The 16,057-nt window shown below is 36.4% G+C and overlaps 2 long non-coding RNA genes across 2 annotated transcripts; both read right to left on the reverse strand.

The window, feature by feature from the left end:
• Window positions 1-966: 966 nt before the first annotated feature.
• LOC110905429 lies at window positions 967-2,561 on the reverse strand. The gene is made up of 3 exons (XR_002573110.2): window positions 2,425-2,561; window positions 1,821-1,874; window positions 967-1,278 (listed from the first exon to the last, which is right to left on the reverse strand). It is a non-coding gene; the product is annotated as an uncharacterized LOC110905429 (long non-coding RNA).
• Window positions 2,562-6,915: 4,354 nt separating this feature from the next.
• On the reverse strand, window positions 6,916-8,515 carry LOC110905430. Its single transcript, XR_002573111.2, has 3 exons — window positions 8,373-8,515; window positions 7,770-7,823; window positions 6,916-7,227 (listed from the first exon to the last, which is right to left on the reverse strand). It is a non-coding gene; the product is annotated as an uncharacterized LOC110905430 (long non-coding RNA).
• Window positions 8,516-16,057: the final 7,542 nt, after the last annotated feature.

Consider the following 16,057-nt stretch of genomic DNA (forward strand, 5'->3'; position numbering starts at 1 on the left):
GATTTTCTTAATTTTTCAGCTTCTGCAGAGCTCACCACGGGCCGTGCCTGCTGAACACGCCCCCGTGCTCAATCATTGGAACTGGCAATCTTGTTTTAAGTCAGACAGTAAGCTGAACACGGGGCCGTGCTCACTCAACACGCCCCCGTGCCCAAGATTCAGTTACTGAAAACAGAACCGTTAGATCCCGGCGGTTGGTAATTTCTGACACAAACATGAGTGATGGTAATTCTTTTTACTTTCGGCACTCTTATGGTACGTGGTGTCAATTATGTGGAGGCAAACATAAAGAATTAGAATGTTACTTTCTAAATTATAAGCCCCACTATATAGACCCACCGTCTCCCTATAACCTAAAGAGGGGCGAAAGTAAAAATAATCACTATCTCTCCCTCGAATGCGCCCAGCCAGATATTCTAGGAGAAATGCTCCTTGACGAGTTATTTCAACTAGAAAATCTAGTTTTAAATTGGTTAAAAGAGCTTAGGAAGGATTTCATTAATCCATCCCAAGACGATGACGAAGAAGAAATGTTGGGGTCGCATGAAAACAACCTCGTTGTTCCCAATCCTACCTTCATACCTAGCAAAGACATGGACGATAGTCGTCCCTGTGCCGATTGTGCCGTGAAGGACTCCCCATCGACTTCGTTCGGTGCATACATAGACCTGAGCGATTCGGCATATACCTTCTTTAACAAGAGCCCGGAAAAGGGTTGGACTTGTCCACCTAAAATAAAAATAGGAATTACCCTCACCGACAACCTCTTGCGTTCTCATCTTAGTCTAGGGCAATTAAGGTATCTTAGGCACTTTGGGGTTGTTCCATCCAGTAAGGAACCACCCGATCCGAATAGATTCCTTAGAAATAGACGAACTTCATAATCAGCCCCTCGACACGGGGCCGTGTCCAGCCAACATGTAACGTCCGCTTTTCCATAAATAGTAAATTTATGTACAAGAGTAATTTAAAGGCATCAAAAATACCAACTTTGATACATAGTAAAATTTTTACAAAAATTCGGCATGACCCGTTCGTAAAACGAACGTGCCCCCTGTTTTTAACATAATAAACGAAACAACATACTACGATCCGTTTGACATTAAACTACTCAAAGCAAGACGACAAGCTTTACAAATGTACGACTACTAACAAAGTTGGACAAATCACAAGTCATGGACCATAAATATGAACCTAAGCTAGCGGAAGCATTTGGTATAACATGACATGGACACGTGCTCGCTCCATTTCGCCGGGTCGCCTAAGTTGAGGATTTACCTACATTCAACAACAATACTTAAGAGTTAGTCATCACACTTGTTAATTATAATTCCTTCATTTTAGTTCCATCCGCATATGAGCTTTCATCCTTTTTACACATTCGACTACCCAAATACTTGGGTATGGCATAAACACTCTCAATGAGAGTTAAGCATACACATTCGACCCGTTTAGTTGGGTTATTTGCTTTCAACATAAATTCTTCTTTCTATCCGTATAACGGATTAAACTTCTAGCATTCGTTATAGCATTCAAAACCACCCATTCGAAACGGATGGTAGCATTATTCTTATTCGACTAGTTCAACTAGAACCGGTCGACTCGCATAGCTTATCATAACCTTCGTTAGCATAACCAAATCCGCAATGGATTTGCTATTTCGCATTCGTTACAACATAACTTCTAAACCCTCTTCGATATAATTCCTTACATCTAAATCAATTTTTAATCCACAACGGAGAAATAGTACGAATTCATATTATCATTAATATTATTCATAAATCCACTAGTAGAGTAAAACGAAGTTCATAAGAACTTACCTCGATCTTGAGTCTTTATTTGTGAACCGGAACTAGCTTCTTCTTCTTTCACTCCTACACATAATTCATTCTTATTTAGTTTGTTTCATCCACTACATAATCATCGCATTCACGCATCGATCACATTCCATTTCATATCTCGAAATCCATCAAAACTATATCCTAATTATACCATTCAACACCTTCCAACCCATATAAAAATTTCATAGTTTTTCATTGAGGCATTTTAACGAACACAAGGTGTGCATACAACACTTTAGGCTTTATGTACATGTACCCAATGTATTAACTCACTAGCAATATTCATAACTCTTTAATCGACTAAAATTCACACAACTTATTCATTCTACAACATATTACTTTATAAATTTTCAGATACATATCCATTAATCAATCCAAAAACTACTCAATTATCTAACTTCAATGCTATCATACTACTAGAACAATTTGGGTTTTCATTCAAACCTTCAATACAACGAAATCAAGCATAAAACACCTTTTAACAATGATTCTAATTCATACACAAGCAGAATTTCATACTAATTTGCTGATTAATCAAAACTCTTGTTCACTAACTATCATTAAATCACAAAATCTTACTTACCCCATGTAGGAAACGGTTAGATGGTTGGAAATTTCATCACATGCATTCGAATTTGACCCATAAACACATCCAATTCTTAGAATTTTGATGAACTAGGGTTGAAGAAAGGTTTTCCCTTCCCTTCTCTCTTGTGCGCGACCCCAGACACCCACACACTGGGTTCTTTTATTTTCAATTTTGTTAGTAATGAAGTTACAGTTCAGCCCCTCAAGTTACTTGTGTTTTTCATTCTGGTACATCACATATATATTTCTTCCCTTTCTCTTTTAAGTTTCATTATTTGTAATAACTTATTTAATCATGAAAACATTTAACTATTCAATATAACTTTTGTCATAAAATTTTGGGGTGTTACATTTAATCATTTAACACTTAACCCCCTTAGACTTAATTACTAATTACAATTCATAATGTTAACCCACATTTAGCTACCATCTTACCATACATACTTAACTATGTTAAGTTTACTATTTACCTTTACTTATTATTTACCATTTTTGGGGTGTTACAAGTCTACCCCCCCTTAAAAGAGGTTTCGTCCTCGAAACCTTGCTCATTTCCACGGAACCAAAGTCCTTAACTGACCGGTCCCTCTATGTAACACAATTCTGAAATATATTCACATATCTTTAAATTCCGAATTCTTGCCTCATGTTAGCTCCTTAGTGGTGTTCATCAGTGCACGTTTATTCATTCATTTCATTCAAAATACATACCATGACAAGAATGCACCCATATTTTGTAAAATGGGTCTCATTCATGAACATATATAGCTATACGTCCTATCGTTACTTTCTTAAATCAAGTATAATACTCATACGTTTATAATTACACGTATGCTCCTACATACACACATACATACCTTCATGAATACATACATACATACAAGCTTTATTACTTGTGCACCTACAATCCCCTCTAACACATACGTACGTACATTCATAAATATACACTCATACATCTATTTACATATACCCGAAAACATACTTGCAACATAACTACTATTTCATACTCACCTTTCGTACTTAACTCGAGATTCGTCATTACACTACGTCTGTTACCGACCTGTACTATGCACATTTAATCCCATTTCTAGTTTCTTTAAAACCTTGGTTTGTTTGACCCATTTATAACAGGTCAATGCATGACCGCTCTCTAACATATTATTTTCATTCATTTGACATGTTCGTGTTAGGTCATTTCATATTGGAGTATACATTGTACTTACTTCTAATCAGAGCATTCTTACAACATGTCACTTCATCCTTCTTATATTTAACATCGATGGTTATCTTATTTCATTTCATTCTTTTTGTTTAATTTTGTGTTTATTAACCTATAACTCCTTCACAAATTTCTTATTTGTATCAGCATTATACTGTACTTGGATCAAATAATATGACTTGTAAGTCCAAAGCTTACATAATTGAGAATTCACAGGGATCTTTGCATTTAATATAATAATAGCCCTAACTTTCATACAATGTATATAACACTTCACTACTTTAGATATGATAACATATTCGTACTCATAAAACTCTCACAAGGTAATTAATTGGTTTAATTCGTAACATAACGTAACTTTACCCTTTCCGAGATCGACTCCAATTCCTCATGCATCCAATGTTCTCATACTTTTATTACTTTGCTTTCTCAAAAGGAACGCGTGTAATAACGTTAATACTCAAACGTATCCATATCGTACATTCGCACATGCTTTTACATGTGCATACAAACACACATTCATTCATACATATATACATATGTGCATACATTTATTCCTACCTTCATAGGTACTTACATTCATTCATTCATACTTACATACATTCATTCATTTTTGCATACATTCCTACATACTTGCATAAGTGCATATATTCATACATATATATATATATACATACTTACATACATTCCTGCACCTCTACGTACATGCGTACATTCATACATATCTCTCATTCATGGACGATAATTCTTTCTTCATGCACTAGTACATACATTCATGCCTACTTACGTACATATCCACATACGTTCATACATTGCTTCATCTCTACATATACACACACTCATGCATACATTCATACTTATCTACATACGCACCTTCATACATACATGTATTCCTACATCTTTACATACATGTGTACAATCATACATAACCTCATACGTGCATACCTTCCTACGTAACTTCACACGTGCACATCTTTCATACATTACTTCCTACTTGCATGCTTAAACGCGCATAACTTTGAACCGCTTACCCGACCTCCCGTTTCTTCCTACATGACCAAAAATTTGGTCCTCTTTCATATGGACTTGAAATCCTACGTCCAGATTAAGAAATTTTTTTTTAACTTATAAATTTTTGGCTTAATAATCCTTATGAATTATTCGACTCGCTTAATAAGATTTAAGCACTTTGCCCGAATCTCGCTTGTACTTTTCATGCCTCCAATTTTCACACTAGGACTTCTTTCGTGTTCCACCACAACTATATCCGTGGTGGAGCTACCTTGCTAAAATCAAATATTCCACATTTTACCCTTCGGTTCGACAGTTGACGGATTTCCATCCTTACATATCAGTACTTTCGTAATATCATTAGTTTATGTGAGCGTACATACGACTGTTCACTTTCTTTCTATTCATACATTAATCGACTTTCGTTAGTAGAATTCTCATATAATTGAGACGTTCATTAATAGTTTTCTCATTTCAAATCCATACAACTAAACTATCATCCATCATAACACGTAATTCATCTAGTACGTAACACATTAACTCTCTACTTGAACAATTGTGTCTAATGACTATCTCATGATATCCCTTTACTGTTGACCTTCAGAAAGTCAACTGTCTCGTTTACATACTTCAAACCTTCGGACATGTATTCATCTAAATATGGTAGGTCATAATAATAATACCCTGCGTCTCTCATACTCGTATTGTACGACATGTACAATTTACGTGATCCTCTAAACAATACACATATACATTCACATACACGTATTTTCACATGCTAATGCTCCATGATTCTACAATCAGCAAATTGCATTCGAAACAACTATATAACATAATTTCAACATATACTTTACTAGTTAGCTCGTATGATTCACATTTAGCACATATTCGCCTCTTAATCATACTAGAGCAAATCATTAAATACACATAAGCATCATTCCATTCATGTACAAGGTACAAGCCTCAAATGCATAATTCTATCAAAGCATACATTTATCCGAATTCTCATACGAATTCCATCTAACTCACATTCTTCAAATTATTTTCACCACTAATCTTATCATTTTTCATTTTTTTTATATATTCATTTATAAATCAATTCAGGTTCCTTCACATATTCAAGTACTTTAGTCTACATTTACTTCCTTCATTATTCATTATCATACATTTCCAACTCCATTTTATACATTCGTCATTCATTTCATGTCATTCCATACGTTGCATTCGACTTTTATAAATTTTTACTTTATCGCCAAATATCTACGTAACTTTACATAACTTATTATATCTTCTAATAACTTGACAAGAACATAAAACGGGCATTTCTGAGAAGTACGGGAACTTAATTTATAATTCGCAAGCTTTCAATATAACACATACTTCGACCTTTGATTACAACATTTGTAATCATGCATTCCAAGTTTTTAATTCTCTACTTTTCACCATTTATTTCGTGTCGTTCTCCTCTTTTTTTTTTTACACAATTACATGCCTTTCATTATATCATAATTCATTAGTCTGCATTTACTTAATTTACATTCTTACATTTCAATTTTTGATCTTTTAAATTTCATAACTCTTATCTTATCATTCGATTCATCACTTCCGACTCTTACGAATCCATTCTTATTGTAACCACTAATTGTGATTACATACATCTATTAGGCCTTATATGGACCTTACATAGTCATTAAATAGGCTTTCGGATAACCCGGCAACTCAAAATGTGAAAAACAAAAAAAAAAATTTGGCGGACCAACTTTGCACGACCCGTCGGCGACGGCTAATGGTCCGTCGGCGACGGGCCTCATAATGTGGCATCGACCACTTGTTTCCGTCGGCAGACAGATAGGGCGTCGGCCCGGGAGGGGGTGGCGTCGGCGACGGGCACCCAGCCGTCAGCGACGGCCTGTCGTTTGTTAATCCGCTGCTGCTTTCATTTTAAGTGTTTTAACTCTTTTCGGGTCCATTTCCGGCCGTACGGTCCCTAGAACTCATCATTTTTTTTTGCCCACCATAATTACCCCTTCACATACTTAACTTAAATATTCATCATAAACACACTATACATACTCGTGTTTAACAAAAACTTAAAGTTTTACCTCATTGGCGATCTCGGAGCGAGCACACTTTTGCACGAGCCATCGGTTTGAGTTCGAGCACTATGACTCTTGCCCGAATCCCTCAAACCTTGGCTCTGATACCAACTTGTAACGTCCGCTTTTCCATAAATAGTAAATTTATGTACAAGAGTAATTTAAAGGCATCAAAAATACCAACTTTGATACATAGTAAAATTTTTACAAAAATTCGGCATGACCCGTTCGTAAAACGAACGTGCCCCCTGTTTTTAACATAATAAACTAAACAACATACTACGATCCGTTTGACATTAAACTACTCAAAGAAAGACGACAAGCTTTACAAATGTACGACTACTAACAAAGTTGGACAAATCACAAGTCATGGACCATAAATATGAACCTAAGCTAGCGGAAGCATTTGGTATAACATGACATGGACACGTGCTCGCTCCATTTCGCCGGGTCGCCTAAGTTGAGGATTTACCTACATTCAACAACAATACTTAAGAGTTAGTCATCACACTTGTTAATTATAATTCCTTCATTTTAGTTCCATCCGCATATGTGCTTTCATCCTTTTTACACATTCGACTACCCAAATACTTGGGTATGGCATAAACACTCTCAATGAGAGTTAAGCATACACATTCGACCCGTTTAGTTGGGTTATTTGCTTTCAACATAAATTCTTCTTTCTATCCGTATAACGGATTAAACTTCTAGCATTCGTTATAGCATTCAAAACCACCCATTCGAAACGGATGGTAGCATTATTCTTATTCGACTAGTTCAACTAGAACCGGTCGACTCGCATAGCTTATCATAACCTTCGTTAGCATAACCAAATCCGCAATGGATTTGCTATTTCGCATTCGTTACAACATAACTTCTAAACCCTCTTCGATATAATTCCTTACATCTAAATCAATTTTTAATCCACAACGGAGAAATAGTACGAATTCATATTATCATTAATATTATTCATAAATCCACTAGTAGAGTAAAACGAAGTTCATAAGAACTTACCTCGATCTTGAGCCTTTATTTGTGAACCGGAACTAGCTTCTTCTTCTTTCACTCCTACACATAATTCATTCTTATTTAGTTTGTTTCATCCACTACATAATCATCGCATTCACGCATCGATCACATTCCATTTCATATCTCGAAATCCATCAAAACTATTTCCTAATTATACCATTCAACACCTTCCAACCCATATAAAAATTTCATAGTTTTTCATTGAGGCATTTTAACGAACACAAGGTGTGCATACAACACTTTAGGCTTTATGTACATGTACCCAATGTATTAACTCACTAGCAATATTCATAACTCTTTAATCGACTAAAATTCACACAACTTATTCATTCTACAACATATTACTTTATAAATTTTCAGATACATATCCATTAATCAATCCAAAAACTACTCAATTATCTAACTTCAATGCTATCATACTACTAGAACAATTTGGTTTTCATTCAAACCTTCAATACAACGAAATCAAGCATAAAACACCTTTTAACAATGATTCTAATTCATACACAAGCAGAATTTCATACTAATTTGCTGATTAATCAAAACTCTTGTTCACTAACTATCATTAAATCACAAAATCTTACTTACCCCATGTAGGAAACGGTTAGATGGTTGGAAATTTCATCACATGCATTCGAATTTGACCCATAAACACATCCAATTCTTAGAATTTTGATGAACTAGGGTTGAAGAAAGGTTTTCCCTTCCCTTCTCTCTTGTGCGCGACCCCAGACACCCACACACTGGGTTCTTTTATTTTCAATTTTGTTAGTAATGAAGTTACAGTTCAGCCCCTCAAGTTACTTGTGTTTTTCATTCTGGTACATCACATATATATTTCTTCCCTTTCTCTTTTAAGTTTCATTATTTGTAATAACTTATTTAATCATGAAAACATTTAACTATTCAATATAACTTTTGTCATAAAATTTTGGGGTGTTACATTTAATCATTTAACACTTAACCCCCTTAGACTTAATTACTAATTACAATTCATAATGTTAACCCACATTTAGCTACCATCTTACCATACATACTTAACTATGTTAAGTTTACTATTTACCTTTACTTATTATTTACCATTTTTGGGGTGTTACACAACACGCCCCGTGTCCACCAAAAGATTCCCTTCTGACTTTTACGTCAGAATACGGACAAACTGTGTCAGGATTCTATCTGCACACGGGGCCGTGTCCAGCACGCTATCGTTTTCTATAAATGAAGCCAAGAATTCTGCACATTTGGACCATCTAGGGACAGAGATTTGAAGGAATCTTCTCTCAACTATCCTAGGTATGTTCTAAAAGAAGTTTCCAACAACCCTCTTGTCCTTTCCTCTTCTTCATCTTTCTCCAAAAACCTCCATTAAAGTTTGAGAATTCAAGCTTTATGGCAAGGAATATTGAGTTTTGTTCAAGGAATCTTGTTAAAAATAAGTTGTATAACATTGTTTTAAGTTACTATTAATCAAAAAGGCTTCACAAGTTAGAAAAAATAACTTAAAACTTCAAGATTCCTTGTTTCAAAATTCTGCAGAAAGGTGAACACGGGGCCGTGCTCACTGAGCACGGGGCCGTGTCCAAGATACTGTTTCATTAAATAAGTTGTTTTCGGTTTATTTTCACAGAATGTCAAGTAAAAATAGTGAAACATCGTCAGTGCATTCAAGAAACAGTAGAAGTGGAAGAAGGCCTTCCATTGAAGCTACCCTTGTACACTACGTCATGGCGCTACGGGAAGCAATCGATGAGATGACTTCGGTAGAGGAGGTCCTAATAGACCGTATAAATGATCTTACGGTGGGGCTGGAAAATAGTTTTCAAGAAATTAACCTCTTGCACCAGAGGTTAAATATTCTTGTAACACCTCCCATGGAACCCATCCTCCCTCAAGAGGATTGGAACCTAGCACTCGGAGTCAATAACCCTACCGGATGGGATGATATTCCAGCAGAGCCTCCCCTTGGAGATCTGCAAGAAGTCCCGGAGGAAGTCACACCTCCTCAAACCGATGCCAATGAGCCCTCCTTTCTCCTCCCTAGGGAGATAGAGGAATGGCTCGCCGACATATGAGGGGTCCATAACCGGAGGAAGGAGTTCTATGAAGCCACATTCAACCGAGACTACTATCTTCTCGGAAATTTTGCTAATTAAAATAACTTGTAGGCTAGGGCTCCTTGGGTTAAAACTTCTTGTGCTTACTTATCTAACTATTAGTATTTTAGGACTATGTAATTCTCTATGGATTTAATGAAATGATGGTTTTAAGGTTTGGATGATGTTGAAATAAATAAAACACACTCATGGTGGTCAAGGATGACAAGGGAAACGAGAAACATAGCCCCATGCACAAAAACAAGGCCATCCAACAACAATTTCTCCATTACAGTAAGCTCAGCACGGGCCGTGCCCAGCCAACACGGCCCCGTGCTGAACATCCTGCAGACAAATGCCTAGTTCAGGTAACTGGACACGGGCCGTGTTCACCGAACACGCCCCCGTGTCCAGGCTTCTGTTTCTTTTCTTTAATTATTGTTACTGGCACCTGAACACGGGGCCGTGCCTGGTCACCACAGGGCCGTGTCCAGACTGCCAGTAACATAAAAATTTTGCTTTTAACACCATTTTGCACATTCAATCAACCTAAAAATTTATTTTTGGGACACATTGAGGACAATGTGTAATTTAAGTGTGGGGGATGCTAAAACCTTGAATTTTGCAAGTCCTAATAACAAGCCTTACACAAAACTCTATTGGAACCGCTAATCACCCCAAATTTTTTCAAATTTTTTTTCTACTTGTCTAAGTTTAAGTTGGGAATTCTAAGACTAACAAGGTTATATTTTTATAAGTTTACAACCGATAGCGTCGTGATAAAAAAAACCAACATAAGAAAATTATGAAACGGCATGACAAGCTTAGTTAAAATTTGATTATATATACTTGATCACATAAAAAACCCATTCCCACAAAAGTGAGTTTTGAGCCTTTATTGAGCATACAAATATACATCTTTACGCTAAATGCTCATTTTTCGTTTCTTGTGTGAATAGCCGCTTGGTTCTTACGACTCTAGAACTTGCCACGACAATTCATTCCCGGTCCTTACCAACTTAAACCCAAGTAAGTAAATGATGGAGGCATTAGGACTAACCCTTTTTATTTCAACACCATTATTTTTATTTTTCTTTTCACCTACCCAAAAAAATTCCCCCTAGTTAACCCCTTTGAGCCTAAACCTTTTCATTTCTTAACCCAAAACCCTTTTTACCCACCAAAAACCCTTTTTATTTTTTCCTTTTATTTTAGTAACAAGCTCGGTCTTCGTGTGACAAAAAAAATATAAATTATATATATTTTAAAATGAAGTTAGAAATAAACAAACAAAGCTCCTCAAACAAAAACTTGTTTGAATAAATACTTCATTGAAAATAAAAAGTCACAAAAACAAAATGTTTTACGAAAATCGACGCTTTTTACGCTTTTCGCCCTTTTCTACTAACCACTAACCCAACTACCCACCTTTAGCCCAAGCCTAACCCTTCACCCAAAAAGTCCTCTTGATATTTACAAATGTATAAAGTTAAAAAGGAGGAGGATTTATTGCTTGGCAAGCTTATGGTAGGAATAAGTTCTATGCCGCTCTCGAGTGATTCACTAAAAATACACCTTCGGCCGAGTGTGAGTGATTTCTCCCGTGAGGTATGTGAACTTATATATAAATGGAATTTTAGAAAGGCATGTTATGCCTTAATAAATAATTTACCTTATGAAAATTTTTTAATAAATCATAACGAATAAGATTGTAAATAAGTAAAAATAAAACCTAAACAATCTTGGAAAATCCCGACACTCTATGACAAGCCCAAAACCTTCTCTTCTACCTATTCCATTTGGGAGTGTAAGCCACATATTAAAGAGTTTTGCTTGAGGACAAGCAAAAATTCAAGTGTGGGGATATTTGATATGTGTAAAATGCAACATATAAATTACATCAAATGAGGCATAAAACTAACCCTTTTTAAGTACTGATGTTGGAAAAAGTGTGTTTTTGTCTTCCTTTTGTATTTTCAGGATTAAATGAGCTCAAATTAACAAAAGAAGCAAAAAGACAGCTAAATCTAACATAAATACAAGAAAAGGAACAAAAGTGGATTGCCCGACCCCTCGACAGCATCCTTCCAAGCAAAACAGAGAAGGCAGAAGACTGAACACGCCCCGTGCTCAGCGAACACGGGGCCGTGCCCAAGAAGCAGCAGAAAAGATAAACCTGTAGAAGCTTCTATTGCTCACCACGGGGCCGTGCCCAGTGAACACGGGGGCGTGCTGTCACACCCCGATTTACACGTGTCACCGGTGGGCCCGGTGTGGGGTACAGTGACGTAGTTGGCATCGTCATAGACAATCATCACAATATAATAATGCACAGCGGAAGCAGAATAGAAACATTTCAACTTTAAATAAAGTGTAATAATAAATATAACAGTAGTTGAAATGGATCCACAGGCGGATCAAATAAAAATAGAAATAAATAGTTCAACAGATAATTGTCGTCCGAGCTTGCGAGACTATAGTGGACGCTCTTAGGAAACAACCAGCCTATTTCCGTATAGTACCTGCACTTAACCTTTTGGGAAAAATACGTCAGTTTACACTGGTAAATACAAATCGACTGACTCATTTTGAAAATGATTGAAAATTTATTTAAATGCACAAGGCATAAATATTTTTATTAACTTGGGACAATTATATAATATAAACTTGTGAACGATTTACATGCACTCGTATCTTTGGTGGCCCGGGATCTGCTGTCCGGGCTAAGAATTAAATGACACACCACATTAAAGAGTTATACACGACGAGTGTACGCCTACACCCCGTGCTCTGGTCGTGGCCATCTCGTAAGATAATGCCAAGGATATCCGGGACACGGTCAATAACCCCCCAAAGCCTTTAAGTAAGACAAGACTGTTTAAACGAAGTCGCACAAGCTATTCAAGACTGTACACCTATAAGGCGCAGGACTTGTGCGCCCGATCAAGCGGTATTTTAAATACCGTACCCCAAGCCCGTATAGGGAAAATAAGTCAAAATGTATTTACCTGAGCAAGTATAAGTCACAAACGATAAGTGTTGGTAGCTTTTACCGGGCCTCCTAATCTGGAACAAAGGTTTATAATTAACCTATTAGATTCCTAACGGGTCTTTTATTTAAGCCTAAGCTTTGACCGGTTAGTTTTAAGAATGATACGGTTTACGCACGATTAAGCGAAAGACCGGGTAGAATGTGATTTAGACCCGACAAGTTTGAATACTTGTATAATATGGGTATACTAAATACATTCTGGATTTTGAAATAAAAATGATATTGTTTGACCCGTTTCGGTCAATTTACGCAAACTAGTTACGTAAACCGAACCGAACGCGAAAAGGGCGATACGGGTAGACCAAAGATTCAAATGCAAGTTCCCTGAGATAATATGCTTAAAATATGATATTATATCAGTAAGTTATGTTCTATATTGCCCGGAATAATTTTAAACCCAATTTATGCCTTAGAAGGGCATTTTGGTCATTTAAAAGATAATAAAAGGGTAAAATTAGAAATCTGAGTTTCGGGTCTGGTTCATACAGTAAATATACTTAATATAACATATTATATCAGTAGGGTATGACCCATATACCAAATTTATCATTTAAAACCAAACTATGCACCGTAGGGGTATTTTAGTAATTTCGCAAGGGCTAAAAATGCCAAAACTGGAAGTCTGAGTTCATATACTTATACTTACTGTTTTTATATGAAAATTTGCTAAACACATCAGTAGGTATAGGTCTTATATGTTTAAAACAAGTATAACGCTTACTATGCGCTTAAAACGCTAAAAATGCGATTTAAGGGCGTTTTCGGGTTTTCACAATAAATCTGAGATTTTTATATTTCCAGAATACTTAAAATAATTTATTCATCATATAAAATCAGTAGAAAAAGGTTTCGGGTCAAAAGGATGTGTAAAACTCATTTTATGGCTAAAACGGTCAAAACCGACATAAGCCGAAATGACTAGGCGATCTAGGATCCGTTCAGCCAAAAATTAATTAAAAATCATCAAAATTCCCAGAATATTATATTACTTCTGTTGGTAAAAAGTTTTATACCAAAACGTGGCCAGAAACGGGTTCTATGCGAAAAGGACCGTTTATGTAAATTTATAATATAGTTTTACGCTAATGGCCGTAACTCACAATCTGGACCACCAACTGATCCGAAATTTTCGGTGCAAGTTTATATATTAGAAATAAAGATTTCTATCCTTTCACTTTTCCAAAAATCACGTTTTATAACAAAAAGGGCAAAATAGTCAACTTTATGCATAAATCGGAAACATGCATTCGAATAGGCTATGCATAGACTCAATCAAAGAAAGTTCCAGAAAGTTTAACTAAAATAAAAATAGTCAAAAATACTTTCCAATACAGATCTCGAACATGCATGTACGAATCCGAATCGATAGTCTATGAAATAATCGTTTTACAAGACTTTCGGTTCCGATTCGTGGCTATACTATAGATTGTCGAGTTGATGATGATTAAAACACATTCTTATATGTGTTACAAGTTATTTATAATCATCAATCAGATTGCATGTCTAATATATTAACATTCAAGCTTATTTTTGCGAAAATCAATTCTGTTGACTTTTTAGAAACATGTTTGACTCGACAATTAGCATGCATATAGTGGGATTCAGATAGTGCCCTTTAGAGGGTTTGTTTCCCACATAAATACCAATCTATAACAGGTTTCAATTCGTGAAATGACTGAAAGAAATCCGTTTAATCAGAAAGTCAAATCTTATGAACAAACAGTTTGACTTTTACTAATAATCGTAACAAGAACGAATTAGAGATTGAATTGAGAGCTTACAAGAGTCCTATAGATGTTTAGTGAACACTAGGATTGGCCTTGAGGATCAGATTAGCTCCAGGGGTCTGCCTTGAAGTTCTTGAATGTTGAGAGCACTTTGGTTACTAATGCAAATGTCCAAGAATGAGCTCAATAATCTGATTTATGGTGTTTTCCAGAGGTTATAGGTAGCACACTGTTGCTATAGCCATGCAAGCAATCCTATTGGAGCCCTTGGAGGTGGTGAAAGCTGTTTGCAACTAAAAATTCGGGCCAAATCAGCAGAATTCGCGAAACTGGGTATCTGGGCACCTTATACGGACCGTATGGTCCTTGCTTTACGGTCCGTAAGGACCTGGTCTGACCAGCAAGTTTCCATAATTGGCAGAAATGGCCCCTGGACTTGTACGCGATGTTTCGGCTACTTATCTCGACCCGTAAACCCCCAAACTTGGTTTTTAAGAACCTTAGGACATTTACCAACATGGTAATGTCCTCGAATAACTTTGCGCTCAGCCGAAAAGCCATGAAATTCGACGTTGACGCTTTTAGTCCCTTAAGTACGGTTTTGGCCATAACTTTCTCATACGTTGACGAAACTTCCTGAAATTTTTACCACATATTCTAGTGAGTATATTTTAGCTATACAAAGCTTCGGGTCTGCCAAAAGTTCACTCAGAGGTATAAATTAAACATGTTGACACTTTTGGCCCCTATAGTTTGCAATACTTCACTTTTGTGCAATTTCCGCGTTGTATGATCCATGAACCATCCGTTTAAGGTTATAACCATTATGTAGGGTTATCATAGAGCCTATTTATCCATTGTTGACACTTTGGACCCTTACGTTCCATAGTTTTCACTGTTTGTCACTTTTAGTCCCTCTAAAGTATGTTTTCACATAACGGAACCTTATGACACGTGTCAAGACATTATTGGACGAAATTTTTCGAGGTGTTACATCCTCACCCCCTTAAAAGAAATCTCGACCCCGAGATTTATTCAAACAAATGGGGATATTTATCTTTCATCGTGGATTCCACTTCCCACGTGTATTCGGGACCTCTACGAGCATCCCACTTGACCTTAACAATAGGCACGTGCTTCCGTCGAAGCTTCTTTACCTGTCGATCCTCAATCGACAAAGGTTTTTCCACAAATTTTAGACTTTCGTCTATGTGTATATCTGTATGCGGTATAACCAGTGAATCGTCAGCGAAACACTTCTTCAAATTACAGATGTGAAACACATTATGAATGGCACTAAGCTCTTCAGGCAAGTTTAACTTGTAAGCGACTGCCCCGACACGTTCGATTATCTCGAAAGGTCCTATATATCTCGGGCTTAGCTTGCCTTTCTTTCCAAAT

The sequence above is a fragment of the Helianthus annuus genome, chromosome 14, assembly GCF_002127325.2.
Source record: "Helianthus annuus cultivar XRQ/B chromosome 14, HanXRQr2.0-SUNRISE, whole genome shotgun sequence".
NCBI classification, from domain to species: Eukaryota; Viridiplantae; Streptophyta; class Magnoliopsida; order Asterales; family Asteraceae; genus Helianthus; species Helianthus annuus.